Source organism: Arvicola amphibius, chromosome 12, assembly GCF_903992535.2.
Source record: "Arvicola amphibius chromosome 12, mArvAmp1.2, whole genome shotgun sequence".
NCBI lineage: Eukaryota > Metazoa > Chordata > Mammalia > Rodentia > Cricetidae > Arvicola > Arvicola amphibius.
This window is the reverse complement of record NC_052058.2, coordinates 69,925,064-69,941,229: the sequence shown is the minus strand read 5'-3', so window position 1 is coordinate 69,941,229 and position 16,166 is coordinate 69,925,064. Positions and strand designations below refer to the sequence as shown.

Genomic DNA, 16,166 nt, shown 5'->3' with positions numbered 1-16,166 from the left:
TCCAGGACAGCCTTCAAAGCTACAGAGAAACCCTGTTTCGAAAAACCAAAAAAGAAACTATATTCTATTCTGAGCTAAATTCTCAAGTATTCTATGCCTACAAATGTTTATCAGGTGCTTAAATTGTGAAATCTATTTACAGCACCTGAAATAAAACTATAGTTCAGTAGGTAAGCAATAAATCACACTTCCTTTAAAACAGAAAGACCCCGAGTAAACGAGGTTATTTAAAAATGTTCGTTTATACTTGGAAGAATGACTGCTGTTGTAAAACATTATTACACATTTAGTGCTTTAAGACATTAATTTATTCTCATATACATAGGTCTGGAAGCCAGAAGTTCTACAAACCAAGGTGTTGGCAGGGCTACTCTTTCTCATAAGAACGATTATCTTTTTGACAATGTCTGATGTGGGATCCCCCCCCCCCGTATGCTATGAATATGTTTTATTACCATTGGTTAATGAATAAAGCTGTTTTGGCCAATGGCTTAGCAGAGCAAAGTCAGGCAGGAAATCCAAATAGAGATATAGAGAGAAACTAAGTGGAGTCAGGATGACGCCATGTAGCTGCCGAAGGAGGACACACCAGAACCCTAGGAACCTTACCGGTAAGCCAAAGCCTCATGGCAATACACAGATTGATAGAAATTGATTCATTTAAGATGTAAGAGCTAGCTAGGAATACGCTACAGTCATTGGCCAAACACTGTTGTAATTAATATAGTTTCTGTGTGATTGATTATTCATGTCTGAGAGGCCAGGAAATGTTAAAAGCAGTCTCTGCCTATAACTGCCACTTACAAAAGTCACACTGGAGAACAGAATTGAGTTTTAAAATTTGTACCTCTAAATCTCTGATTTTGTATTGGCCCATTCATATCTATCTTGGGTTGCATGAAGCCCATCAGGAGGTAGGTGGGGCTTTGATGGAAGTATCTGCTACTGCTTTTAACTTTGGGTAAATGCATTCCTTGGTATGTGGCCACATCATTTCAACCTTGGTTTCTGTGGTCACATTGCTTTCTCCTCTGTTGCTCTTTCTTCTTTCTGCTTCTGTTCAGCGGCCCATTCTTATAAGAACATGTACTGACATTCCCAGGCCCACTGTTTCAAAATTATTAATTTTATTATATATGCAAAGGCCTTCTTTCTGAGCAAAGTAACATATCTTTCAGAGAATGTAATATGTATATACTTGGGGTTTATTTTTCAGTCATAACACCTGTGAAAACTAACACACCAATGATATAACTGATTCTCTACTAATAGCACTTAAAACTATCCAGCATAAGATTTACTTTTCTTTAGCTTTGTACTATGAAATAGACAACAGGAAATATAATTTCTACATTATCCCATTTTCCTCCATAACAGTTTCCTTCAATAATCTGAGATATACTCTCTTAAGTACTACACAATAAAATAGAACTTCCTCTATTTTTAACAAGACATTCATCATTTTTATTCCATGGTTAGTGTCCTTCTTCCTGAATAGAGAAGGATAAAGATCACTTCAAATCCATTCTCCCATCTCTAAATTTTTCCTTTACTTCTTCCATTGTATTTTATAACATGCAAATGAGCAATTTCTTCCTTAATTAAAGTAATGTTTGCTTACAAGATACAGATAGGTTTTAGAAATTTACACAGGGAATAAGAATTTCCAAGTAAGCAATCCAACCGCTATCATAACCCTGCCTACAGTGACTGTCACTCATAGATACAACCTTCAGCACTTTGTAATCTAAAGCCAGACACCAATCTCTGCAGACTCCTAAAGACAAAGAAGGTACTCTTCACTTCTCTATTGAAAAGCTTATTGTACTTAACACCTGGAACATTCACCTGAACTACTACTGCATTAGCTGTACTTCTTAAGCAGTATCATTAATTCCTAATTATTGTATTTCTTTTTTTTTGTTTTGTTTTTTGGTTTTTTTTTTTTTTTCGAGACAGGTTTTCTCTGCAGCTTTAGAGCCTGTCCTGGCTGGTCTCGAACTCAGAGATCCGCCTGCCTCTGCCTCCCGAGTGCTGGTATTAAAGGCGTGTGCCACCACCGCCCAGCTATTGTATTTCTTTTACACATTATGGAACACAGAGAAGAAAGTATTCAGACTGACTTTTCAAATCTTTATTATCCAGTATTAAGTTGTCTTTTTCTTTGTTTTTCCCAAGACAGGGTTTCTTTATGTAACCTTGGCTGTCCTGGAACTCACTCTGTAGACCAAGCTGGCCTCAAGCGCAGATATCAGACTCCTGAGTGCTGGGATTAAAGGTGTGTACCTCCATCACCCAGCCTGTTTTCAGAGTACTGGTAGACCCTTTAATGTTATCTGTTAAAAGGAAAATAAGTAATAATAAAAAATAAAGACTTTGGAAGTTTCATTTAAAATGTAGACCTACACAATGTGGCAGTCTTTATAGAGTAACCCACTCTTCTGCCATCCTATCTCATCTCCTCTAATGCTAAGCCTCTATACAAAGATACTTTACTGATGGCTCACTTCTGTCTTTCTCTGTGGTTTCATGATACACCTACAATGGTCCTGCAATGGTCAGTACTAGCTATCTCAGTTGCAATCTAATTTTCTTTTGGTCTCTTTACCCAATCATATTTTTAGCAGAGTCATAATAAAGAACGGTGAGTTCAGTAGAGGCTTACACTGTGATAGGAAATGACAAGCTCCAATAGTCTACTTACTGGCTAACAGACAGGACAACCCCAATGTATGCTTTCACACAATTTGATAAATAACATAAGGGCACAAATTACCGGAGGAAAAAAATCTGACAAAGCTCCCAAGAGGAAAGGAGTCCTCCTTGGAGAAGGGTAACTAAGTAACTAAGTGAGGAGAGAAAGGCCAGAGGACAAAAATAAAAGCAGCACCTGACAAGGTGGGCCATACCAGGGCATTCATTATGAACTGAGCCAAGAGCTCAGCATGACAGTGAACTGTTTCCATCCCAGTGTGTGTGAGGCTGAGGCAGGAAAATCAGGAGTTTGAAAACAACCTTACTGCAAACACAGAAAAGGAAAGGAACCGTATCAAAAGAGGTAGGGAGAGCCGGGCGGTGGTGGCGCACGCCTTTAATCCCAGCACTCGGGAGGCAGAAGCAGGCGGATCTCTGTGAGTTCGAGGCCAGCCTGGTCTACAAGAGCTAGTTCCAGGACAGGCTCTAAAAAAGCTGCAGAGAAACCCTGTCTCGAAAAACCAAAAAAAGACAAAAGAAAAAAAAAGAGGTAGGGAGAATAGCAGGTAGCAAAGTTGAAAATGTAAACCAGAGCACTTTAAGAGAACCTACATGTAAGAAAGATCCGTAGCACATAATGTGGTGAGACTGGCAGTTTAGACAAAACAAAACGAACACCTCTGGCAAAAGTAGAAGACAATTTAAGAAAGGTAGAAATCCTAATCAAAACACTTCAACATTAACATTCCAGTAGACAAAAATGATGTTATTAGAGCTATTAGCAACAATCACCTGGATAGGGGAAAACCAAGGATGGTTAAAATATATACCATGTAGGAAATGAAGAAGAAAATAATAATAAATCAGTAGAACAGAAATTCAAAACACTAAGAATAAATGGCATGAAAAGGAAATAAAACAATTCCAATTACAGTCACATACACACATGCACAATAATCCAGGGCACTTGCCAAGCAAATAGAAGGCCCTGGGTTGAATTTTAAGCACAGAAAAATAATAGTCTTCTACCAGAAAACTATATTCCAGTCAGCAGTGAAACACAGACACAAAGATACATTACAAAATATCACTTAGGGACATCGGAGACATTTTAATGCATAGGTACACTGATGTTCACAGTAACAAATATTACCCAATGACCCATTTCATTTTCCAATTTTAAATGATGCATTACTCAGAAATAAATTTAAGCAACACTAACAAAATCTATACTTTCAAAATCACTAAAAAAAAAAAATTTTTAAAAAGTGTAAGCCAGGCGGTGGTAATGCATACTTTTAATCCCAACATTCGGGAGGCAGAGGCAAATAGATTTCTGTGAGTTCGAGGCCAACCTGGTCTACAAGAACTAGTTCCAGGACAGGCTCCAAAACTACAGAGAAACCCTGTCTCGAAAAATAATAAAGTATAGCCAGGTGGTGGTGGCGCACACCTTTAATCCCAGCACTCAAGAAGCATAGACAGGTGGATCTCTGAGTTTGAGGTCAGCCTGATCTACAGAGCAAGATCTAAGACAGCCAGAGCTACATAGAAAAACCCTGTCTCAAAAAACAAACAAACAAAACACTGTAGCATGAATTCTAAATGTTCTTAATAAAACCCAGAGTCAATATTAGGGGGTGAAAGCTGAGAGATTAATGCAGCCAGTCACTAAAATGACCTTTTACCTTGACCAAATCCTCAGACTAAAGTCCTCAGACTGACTAGTCAGACTGCAATGATCTCCCGTCTCCTCAAGCCTATCTTCTCTCTGCCCAGTCATAGCACTCCTGTCTCCACCTCCCTAGTGCTGGGATCCCAAGTGCCGGGATCACTTTTGTGTGAGCTGTTTCTCTTTTAGAGAGATTCAATCTCAGGTAGCCCAGGATGGCCTTGAATTAACAGAGATAGATCCTCTGCTTCTTCCTCCCGAGTCCTGGGACTAAAGATGTGTGCCTCCATTCCCTGGCACTATACAATGCAATCTTTCAAGACCTCAGTGAGTACCTTCCCCTCCAAAATAAACACATAAACAGATAGATAGATAGATAGATAGATAGATAGATAGATAGATAGATAGATAGATAGATAATCACAAAGCTCAGGACTGAAGAGATGGCTTAGCAATCAAGAGTGCTCACGGCTCTGGGAGCCCTCAGTACCCAGAACCATCAGGCAGCTCACAACCACCTATACCACTAATTCCAAGGGATCTGACACCATCTGGCCTCAAAGAGCACCTGCATGAAGGCTCACACACATACACATAAATATAATGAATAAATCAAAAACATCATTAAAAAGAATCATAAAAGCCCACCTCAAAATTCATACAGAATCTCAAGAAACCTAGAATAATCAATATAAAGTTGAGAAAGGAAAAAAAAGAATTTGTTTAAAATTTAGCATGAAACTACATTTCTCAAAATGATGTGGGTTGGAGAAATAGCTCACAGCCTTGGAGCCAAGATTATTCAAATAGGCAAGGGAGAAATGAATCTTTTCAACAAATACTGAAAAGAATCAGGTACCCACATGCAGACAAATGATGCTGGACAAACTGTATCTCTGACACTGGATTCTGCAATACTGTGGGGTATCAAAATCACAGAATACTGTAAAGAATTAAAGAAAAAGTAGCCTACAAAATGTAAGAAAATATTTGGAAAGTATCTAGTAAGTAAGGGATTAACGTCTAGGATACAGGATACATTAAAGAACAAAAACTAAAAGCAATAAAATGAATAGCTATTTTTTAAAAATAGGCAAATAACTGATATACAGATATTTCTCCAAAGACATACAATAATAATAAACAAAAAGAGGGTTCACTCACACTAAACATTAGACAAATGCTAATAAAAACCACCTCTCCTCCCTCTCCCTCAAAAGCAGTTTTCAGCTTTGTAAAATACTGCTGCCACAAGGTGGAGACAATCTGATAACAGGAATATTGGTTACTGAAATAGGAGCAAGGACAAACTTTCCATGCTAATGGAAAGAGCCCAGCTTCAATTCTAGGTGAACTAAGGCTAAACACTTTAACTGAAGATCCAGTTTCCTTATTTATAAATTTATATTAAGTAGCCTCAGAAGCATTTTTAATGCTCTAAGGAACAGAATTTGCCTCATTCTCCTAAGCTGATATAATGAATATACTTTTAACAACCTTGTTCAGCTTCAATACCCTAACCATTATTACAACCTTTATCGTCCACCTTTTCTTTCCAAAGCAAGCCAAAAGAAGCAAACAACACATTAATCTACACTCAGAAGCCAAGCATTGTGGTTCAGACCTACAATCAAAGAGCAGGGAAAGGAGGGGAAGGAGGAAAAGGAGTTTAAGAGCAGCTCTAGCTACATATAAATTCAAGGCCAACCTGGGCTAAATAAAGATGAAGTTGCTTGTAGAAAGTTGTATTTGTAACAAGAGAATAACCGAAGCCAGGCATGGTGGTTCATGCCTTTAATACCAGCACTTGTGAGGGCAGGAGGAAGTAGACCTCTGAGTCTGACTGGACCTCAAACCCTATCTTGAAAAACCAACAACAATGTAACCTAAAAAACTCCTTGAATTAAAAAAAAAAAAAAAAAAAAAAAAAAAAAACCTAAAGGGAAAAATAGCCCTTTAGGAAAGAGAAAAGTACGATTTTTAATATCTTACTCTCAGTCTAGGGAATAATGCTGCTACTAAGTAAACCAAATATGGCCTGTAATCCCTGCACTCAGGAGTCTGAGTCAAAAGGATCTAAATTTCAGAAGTCAACGTGGGTTATAGGCAATTGTTATTAGGTAATATTTATTTACACTGCTTACCACTTTATCTGAAATCCCATTAAATTCTGAGTTTCATGAAGTAAATACAATTACTGTCTTCACTTAATAAATAAGAAATAAATGCTTAATAACATAACATAACATAAAGGACTCACTCGTCTCACCGTAAACTTCAGAGGCATGATTCAGTCCTTGTCCTAACCACCACACCCAACACGACTACCATGGCAACAATATCATTAGCATAAATATTTGTTGCAAGAAGGGATTCTTTAAAAAAGTCACTAAAAATAACAAGGATCTTGAGTTTGAGGCAGCCTGGGCTACACAAGTTCCAGGCCAACATGAACTACTGATTGTGATCCTGTCTCAAAATAGCAACAACGTTCATTCAGCAGAAGGAGCTCCAAGTTGGAAAGGCCAGATAAAACCCACATGCTTATAAGAGAAAGCATAAAAAAGAAACCAAAGCCGGGCGGTGGTGGCGCACGCCTTTAATCCCAGCACTCGGGAGGCAGAGGCAGGCGGATCTCTGTGAGTTCGAGGCCAGCCTGGTCTACAAGAGCTAGTTCCAGGACAGGCTCCAAAGCCACAGAGAAACCCTGTCTCGAAAAACCAAAAAAAAAAAAAAAAAAAAAAAAAAGAAAGAAAGAAACCAAAACAGTTAAGAACAAAAGTCCAAAAATCTGAGGTTTATCAAAGCTCACAAAAGCAGGAAAAAAAATTCTCCCGGTTGGTAAACTGAAATTGTGACTTTAAGTAAACGAATACATAGGTCTAAACGTCTATGAAATGATGTTTCAAACCTTTTTCCTAAGGCTGTGACCTTTAATACAGTTTCTTACATGTGGTAACCTCCAACCATAAAATTATTTCATTGCTACTTCCTAACTGTAATTTTGCTACTGTTATGAATGGCAATATCTGACATGCAGGATTTATGATATGCGACCCAAAGGTTGAGAATTGCTGTCTTAAAGTAATATGGAAATAATGGAAGAAGTTCCATTAGTGTACGTGTATCACGTATATAAGTTTATACTTTGCGATGCCTACCTACTAAAGCAAAGCTGTTTAATCAATTAGGCATGTGTTGGTGCTGCTACAGGGACAGAACCCTGATGCACATTAGGCAAGAGACCTCCCAATGACTAACAGCTCCAGGCCAGGCTTTTATAAACTTTTTTTCCCTTCTACTTTAATTTTTTAACAAAGAATTTTACTAGGTAATCCAGATTGGCCAGAGACATTTTGCAATCCCTCTCCCTCTTTAGAAAGAGTTTCTCTGTATAACTGCTGTGGCTGTCCTAGAATTTGCTCTGTAGACCATGTTGGCCTCAAACTCAGAGATCCGCCTCCCTCTGCCTCCCAAATGCTCAGATGGTTCACCAAGTGAGCCACCACTGCCAGAGAAGTTTTGTGATCTTGACAAGAGTTAAATCTGGTGTGGTGATGCACACCTTTAAGGCCAGCACCAAGAGGGAGGTGACTCTCTGTGAATTCAAGGCCAGCCTGCTCTACAGAGTTCCAGGACAGCCAGAACCCAGGGGTACATAGTGAAGCTCCTTCTTAAAAACTAACAAACCATAAACAAACAAAACTAAGAGAAAACTATACACAATATACCATAATTTATGGGAGCTTAAACAATAGCTCAGAAGTGAAGAACCCACAAGTAGCTCACAACCAACCCCAGTTCCCTAAGTCCTCGGCATGCACATGGTACACATATCTACATGTAGGCAAAAGCAATCATACACACAGAATAAAAGTAAATCTTTAAAAAAAATTCATAAACAAAACTGGACAGACCTGTAATCCCAGTCCTCAGGCTGAAGTGAGCTCAAAAGAAGTCTGAGCAATTTGGTGAGACCACTTAAAAGACAAAAAGCAAGGTGATTCTACTACTTCTGGACAATCAAAGGAAGAAAAAGGCTTCATTAACCCAGTAGCATGGTCTTCAGGACACTATAGTTTTCATTCTTCAACTTGGGAGGGGGCCAGGGATAATGGTGGTTGAAACTGAAGCTATTCCTGCCTCAGCATTCCTGGGTGTTGAAATCACCACTATCTCCCTCCACTTCTTAACAAAAAATCTTGCAAATCCATCATTCTTAATGTTTTGTCTGTAGCTCCCACTAAGAATCTGATGAACCCTCACCTCTGAGAAAAAAAAGCATTATCAACACAGTATATCTACAATTCCTCCCCTTCCTGTTCAGTCCTTACAACTGTCTATCAAATATGGAAATTTAACCTTCAGTCATTGCCTTTAATCCCAGCCCTTGCCAGGGAGAGGCAGGTGGACCTCTGTGAGTTCGAGGCCAGCCTGGTCTACACAGCAAGTTCCAGGACAGGCTCCAAAACTACAGAGAAACCTTGTTTCAAAAAACAAAACAAAAAATAAATAAAATAAACTTTAGTCAAAGTTATCACCAGGATAGGGTGTAAGCCACAGATAAATGGATCTCTTTTTCCTTCTTCACATACATTCCTGCTTACAATTGGCTTTGTTAACTTTTTTTTAAGTCATTTAACCTCTTATCATCTTTACAAATAATTCATCAGGTTAAATGGACTGGCATATAGACACATGAATACACAAACACTCAGAACACCCAAGATCTGCTTGTAGTTGGAGTCAGACCTAGAAACCAAGTAAGCAAGCCTCTCCCTTCACCGCCTTTTCTAAGAGTTGGCTGGGTTGAGCCTAGGGCCTTAGGCAAAGGAGGTGAGCACTACCCTGAGCTGGAACCCTAGCCCTACAAATCAAGTTTTTTACTGCCAACTTTGAAGCTCCCTTCTACTACACACACTACCCTTTCAGTAATATATAGTAAGCCTTCTAGAAGACATCTGGCTGAGTTCCAAGACAGTCCTCATGTGCTAAATTAAATTCTGCAAAGAAAACAGTGTAAATAGTAAGAGTTTAATGCAATTACCGAAATGGAGATATACGTATTTTAAAAAATAAACAATTAGTTTTAAATCAATATGGTATGTGTGTGGTGGAAGAAACCAGCGGAAAAATCAAAGCAAAGTACTATATAGGATCTACACATTTCAAAATAGCTAACTAGTAATAGTCACCAATACAATGAGGGAAGAAGGGAGAATTGATAAAAATCTGTCAAATCAAACAAGGAACTTGTTTTCTCTTTCAGAAATAGCATTAAGAAAGAGTAAAAAGTCTTTGGGGGGGGCATTAAAAAATATTTCCTAGTTCTAAAATCAGAACTCTAAAGTTGCTTTTCTATCATTTGCTGATGCTATAACTGTTTTCAATAAACTAAAGTGAACTCTTACATCCAGAAAAACTAACTATTCTTGAATGGTCTAGGAAGGAGGAAACATGTCTGCAACAGCTTATTCCCATTATCCACTAAAAAATCCTGGAAACACCTACATACACAGTACAAGACTTAAAGTACAAGGAAACAAAAGTTTTTACAATTTCAATGGATAAGGTACAAAATACTTAATTACATGACAAAACTGAGATTGCTCACCAAAACAGCTTTCATACGAGGCAACAGACACAAAGAAAATAAAGGTGAATTTGATCTGAACATAGGATAAAAAAATGCTAGTCATTAAGCTTAGCTAAGCAGAGGACTAGAAAGCTGGCTGCTACGTCCTTTGGGCTCCCAAAACATCACTCATCTGTTACTGCATTTAACACACCGTACAGTGGTTTGTCAAGTCCCCTTAAGGACAGAGCCCTTTAATGTATTTTTCTATTTCTAATTCCTAGCAAAATAGTCTGGCACAACAGAAAATGATGAATGTTTTTTGAAAGGGAAGATAAGGCAGGGTTTCCTATTAAAATTACTGTATTTTATCATGTGCCATTGTGCGGGTCTTTTATTCACTGTCAATTCTAAACAACCCTCCTAAACCAGTGTATAGAGACAGAGTAAAATTCTTCACCCAAATTTCATGGTTCTTCTGTCAGGAGGGTTTCTGCTAAGTTTTGCTACTAAAGATAGGAGAATGATGATAGGAAAAAAGGATGCAGTTAAGTTGAAACTGTAGTCCGCCCCTGGCCGCGGTGGCAGAAACTGGCTCTAGTCTCCTGCATCCTTTGGTACTTCCAGAGCCAGCCATCACACATTTTTCTGTAAACAGATGACCTCTACAAAAATCTAGCTTCATGGACCCTTTTCTTAAACCTCATAAGGCTTAACTGCTATTAACATTTCCTTCACTTTTATAACCATCTAACCAACTTCCTAACATAAAAATGTTGTTCTTACTGAAGCTAGTTTTCTTTACTGGGACTTAGTATATGTAGATGGGATGTTTTCCCTGCATGTATGTGTATATATGCATATAGTGCTGGCAGAAGCCGGAAGGAGCATCAAATCTGCTGGGATTGGAGCTACACCTTGTTATGATCCACCCTGTGAATCTGGGAGTCCAAATCCAACTGTGGTCTTCTGGAAGAAAAGCCAGTGATCTTAACTGCTGAGCCATTTCTCTAGTCCTCTAGACCCAGTGACTAACTGCTGTCATCTGAGATACCTTGCTGCCTCAATAAATTTGAGATTATTTTATAAAATCCATTTTAAAAAGGCTAACTTGAAATCAGTCATTTGTTTCTGTTAAGGAGAAGCAAAAAAGTCACTGAACTTTTGTTTGTAATCTAAGCCATCCAGTTTTGGAATAAAAAACAAACAAATAGTGAGGATAGTTCCAACATACTCCGTTCTTCAGTACAGCACAGTCAGAGAGCTGACACGTGGGAGCTGATCTACACTCCACTGTTCTCAGTCTAAGTGAGAGGAAAGGCTGCTACATGTGGGGGTTTTGTTTGGTTTCTTTTTGCTGCCAATCTGGTCCAGATATGCCCCATATCATTCAAGGAAAGAACTAATGATTCGATCCAGCACTACCGCAAGCCTGAACTTAACACTCACTTTCAAGCTGGTTTTCTCGGTGCTGAGATTAAATCTGGGTTCTACACACACTAAACACAATCCCCACTGCTTAACTATGCTGCTCCTGGCTCCCAGCATAATTTTTACATTTTACACATTGACTTTGAATTCTAATATCTTTATTTAAAGAAACAAAAAACAAAAAGGGGAGGGGCTGGAGAGATGGCTCAGTGGATAAGAGCATTGCCTGCTCTTCCTAAGGTCCTGAGTTCAATTCCCAGCAATCACATGGTGTGGCTCACAACCATCTGTTATGAGGTCTAGTGCCCTCTTCTGGCCTACAGGCTTACATGTAGACAGAATATTGCATACAAAATAAATAAATAAATAGATAGATAGATAGATAGATAGATAGATAGATAGATAGATAGATAGATAGATAGATAAATAAATAAATAAATAAATAAATAAATGGGCCCTGCCCATCTCTCTTAAAAAAAAAAAAAAAACAAACAAAACTCCACCACTAGCATGGGCATGGTGGCCCAGCCCTTCATTCCCAGCACTCAGGAGGAAAACGCAAATGGATCTCTGGGAGTTCCGGGCCAGCCAGGGATACATAGTGAGACATTGTCGCAAAAGCTTCTTTCAAAAGAGCCCCTTAGCAACACAACGTTAAAAGCAAACAAGAGAAGCCCCTAAGACATTTTTTAATATGCCTGCTACTTACCACTTTATTAGCATGCCTTCACTAAATATTTCAACTAAAGGTAACTTTTAAAGCTATTTCTCACTATTTAATACACATAAACTAACTTTTAAAATTTTAACAAATGGCAGCTATGTAGAAGCAATTCATTCTCAACGTGTGAAGACACAGGAATCTTTCTTTGGAACTGCTGGAGGCACAAAGTGGCTCAACATCTAATCGGACAAACTACCTACCCATCATACCCATCCACTTAGCTGCCAAATACCCACAAAGCTTTTAAAAAGAATTCTAGTGGAGTTTCTCTACTCAGAACAAAACCGGTAAGGGACCACCCACCTTCTTAGCATGGACTAGTCAAGGACTCAGTATCTAGCTAGCTACTGCCTGTGAACAAAAGTACAGCTAGTTTCTAATTAAATACCATAGGTCTCATTACAAATTCAAAACATCTATGTGAAACCAAACTATACTCCCCCTGCACACACCACATATGAACTAACAAAGACCCACAGACTCCAGATCCAGGAGTGTCCTTGGGAGACTGGGTCTCACTATTAGTCCAGGCTGGCCTGGAACTCAGAGACTGCTTAAGTGCTGGAATTAAAGGCATGCACCATTACATCCACCTGAGTGTTCAACCTTTTGACATTGTGACAAGATGTTGTCATCTACAAACTTGTTAGGTCCCATTCTTAGCTATCCTGGAATCTATGTGGCCTAGGCAACAAGTTGGGCACTTATGAATGCTGGGAATAAGGACCTTTAGAAAACGGACTGGTCGGGAGTGGTGGCACATGCTTTTAATCCCAGCACTCGGGAGGCAGAGGCAGGAGGATCTCTGTGAATTCGAGGCCAGTCGGATCTACAGAGCAAGTTCCAGGACAGGCTCCAAAGCTAAAGAGAAACCCTGTCTCGAAAAACCAGAGAGAGAGAGAGAGAGAGAGACAGAGACAGAGACACAGAGAGACAGAGAAAATGGACTGAGTGCTAAGGTACCTTTATACTCAAACTGCTCCTACTCAAATGCAAGTTAATGGTCTACAAACTACTAAAATTTCAAACAAATGAATGCAAGAAATCAAGCAACTAAAGTATGATTATCTAAATCAATAGCAGGTTTGTATGTTTGCAGAGTGTCCACAATCTCAAGCATTCTTCCTCTCTATATTCAAACTGGGGCTGGTATATAACTGGTGGTAAAGCTAGTGGAAGGGAAGTGCTGCTGATTGACCCAAAAAGTACCAACACTGTAGCTATAAGGTCAGACCTATAACCCCAGCAGGACTTCCAGGAATCCAAGGAGATCCCACCCCAAACTATGATACATTTTTCATTTCTCCAGAATTCAAGAAAATGAGTCATTTCAAACTATGAGGTGAAGTCTCTTTAAATCATACTAGAAGCATTACCATAATTTAACAAAGTATTTTTTCCCTCTGGATAGCCCTGGTTGTCCTAGATAGCCTCAGTAGACCAGACGAGGCTGGCCTTGAACCCAGATATTTGACTGCCCCTGCCTCCCAAGTGCTGAGATTAAAGGTGTGTGCCATTACAGCCCCACTTAAAGTACATTTTAATGTGAACTCATTTCTCTTGCTAGAAGGACTTATGCTTCTTTGCTAATGTATAGAAATTAAACTGTCCCTGAAACATCTGGTTATATATTACTCATTAGGCATGCATCACCTTTATTCCAAAACTGCATAATATGAACACAAATCTTGAGTAAGTCAGATTAAAGAGTACAGATCTGACATCAGAAACCTATGACCAGTGACAGACTAATGAGATTTCAAACATGTTTGCTGACTTGGTCTATATTTCTATATACTCTACATATGCACTGTCTTGAATGATAAACAGAAAAAAAATAATAAAATAAACAAGGGCAACAAAGCCCACTAAATTCCCAGTATTTTACATGCCTGAACTGTCTGTTATATGATTTGTTCTAATTTGAGGCTTTCTGTGCACCACATTTGAGGACCATTATCTTTTTTTCAAATACAAAGACTAGCAGGACCCAGCCAATTATCCTTCCTAACAGCTCCTTTTAGAGGTTTGGTCTTTGCTTGCTTGGTTGTCTGAGGCAGTCTCATAGATCCCACGCTGGGCTTCCGGTAGTCAGGGATGACCTTGAACTCTGGAACACCCTTGTCTCCACTCCAGAAGACTAGGTTGCAGATGCGTGTCTACAGTCTCCATCTATAACTAATGTCAAATGTGCATTCCACAAAGGTGATTTAGAAACTATTAAAGAAAACTTGGAAAAAGTAAAAAGCCATATTTGCTGTGGTACCCCTAGAAAAAGGAATGTTACATACTTTTCAGTAATTTTCCTAAACAATGGGTTATGTGTCCCATCAAGACTTTAACGATACCTGTTGGTTATGACAAGTACAAACTTCAGAGGGCAAACAGGTACATCCAGAAGTAATATTGCTGCCATTTGAGTTCTTTATAGCAAGGAATCAAATTTCAATTTAAGACACAAAACATAAATTGTGGTATTGAATGTGTAATCTCAATACTTGGAAAGGTGAAACAGGAGGATTGCCTTAAGTTACATATGGAGTTAAGAAGCCAGCTGGCCTGGACTACAGAATGGGTTGCTATCAATCTGAATTATTAAAATATTCAACAATTAAAAACATTAACTACCAAGTCCACTAAGCACTCTTGTTGATTATCTCGGAACTACGAAAAATAAATTATTTAATGCAAACGGCTCTTGGTGCTTTTAATTAAATGATCAGCTTCAATTACTGACACTATGCCTCCTTTTTTATTTCAAAAGAACCGCATAGTACTCAAAAATGCTTAATGCACATCTAAGATTTTTCACGCACCGCATCTAAGTCTGACATCTTCACAACACGTTACAAAGCATACAAACTTCCGACAGTCTCTTAAAAGACACCCAAACGAGATTGGGGGACATGAACCGGTTATTTTAGTGGGCAAAATAACCGGAATAAACCTCAAAGTTTGCAAGACCGAATTTTTTAACCAACAGTATCTCTGCGAGTACGAAGACGACTTCTGTGGCAGGGAAATGATCCTAACCACTAGGACCGGGGCTGGGGAGTCGACAGGGAATCAAGGATTTCGGCACAAACGTCCCGGGTTCAAAACGCGAAGCTGCACAGAACAGACCGAGCAGCCCCCTCCCCCAACGCCACCTCGGGGGTGAGCCTGAGACTCTCCGAGGGCAGCAACAGATACTCCGGAGCAGGGAGCGGCTCTCCAGGAATGTGGGGCCGGGAGAGGGTCCCCCGGCCCACCCGATCCCGGGTACCAAAGGCAGGAGGGTCGTCGACCCTAGGCGCCGCGACCCGACCCGCCCCCACGGCGAGGACCTCCCGGTCCCGCGGGGAAACCCGGGGGGAAGTTCGCGTTGTCACTCCGGAGCCGCCCGTGAGGCCCCCCAGCAGCCGTAAGCCGACGGCGGCGCCGATGCGCTCCACGGGGAGGGTTCCCGACGCTTCGCCAGCCCGGTGCTCACGGGTCGCGAACAATGAGCCCTCCCGGGCGGGCCGCGAGCGGCCGAGCGAGCGAGCGACCGGGGGCGGCGGCGCCATCGCCTCACGGCTCTTCGCGGCCCGCGGACACACACACACACCCCCAGCCCAGCCGCCGCTCGGGCCTCAGCCAGCCCCGCGTCCCCCCTGCCTGCCGCCGCCCCCCGGCCTCGCACCCTTCGCCGTCCCGCCCGCCCCGCTCACCGGCTTCTGCCCCAGCCCGGGGCTCCGCTGGCTGCGGCCGGAGCGAGACTCGAGGATCAACCGCCGGCGCCGCCGCACAATATGGCGAGCCTCGGCTTCCGCAATGGAGCTCGGGAAATACAACAGGGGCCGCTCAATATTCATGAGAGACTGGGGAGGGGGGGTGAAGCCGGCTCGGCCGGAGCTGCGGGGGAGGGCGGGAAGGAGCGAGCGAGAGGCGGGAGGCGCGGGACGCGGACGTGCACCGCGCGGGGAGGCCCCCGGCGTAGGGGAGGGGGCGTGCCTCGTGCAGGCCCCGACCGCCAGACGCCGCCCGGCCACGCCCACATCCTGGCCCCCGCCCCCGCCCGCGGCCCACACCGAGCTGGGCGCCCCCAG

The 16,166-nt window shown here is 41.0% G+C and overlaps 1 protein-coding gene across 1 annotated transcript in view; it reads right to left on the bottom strand.

Moving 5' to 3' along the window:
• Positions 1–15,949, bottom strand: part of Rnf2 (ring finger protein 2) — a 31,909-nt gene extending 15,960 nt beyond the window's left edge. Inside the window, exon 1 of the mRNA XM_038349174.1 lies at positions 15,789–15,949. The gene's annotated coding sequence lies outside the window, so the exon portion shown is untranslated. The remainder of the gene's footprint in view (positions 1–15,788) is intronic.
• Positions 15,950–16,166: the final 217 nt, after the last annotated feature.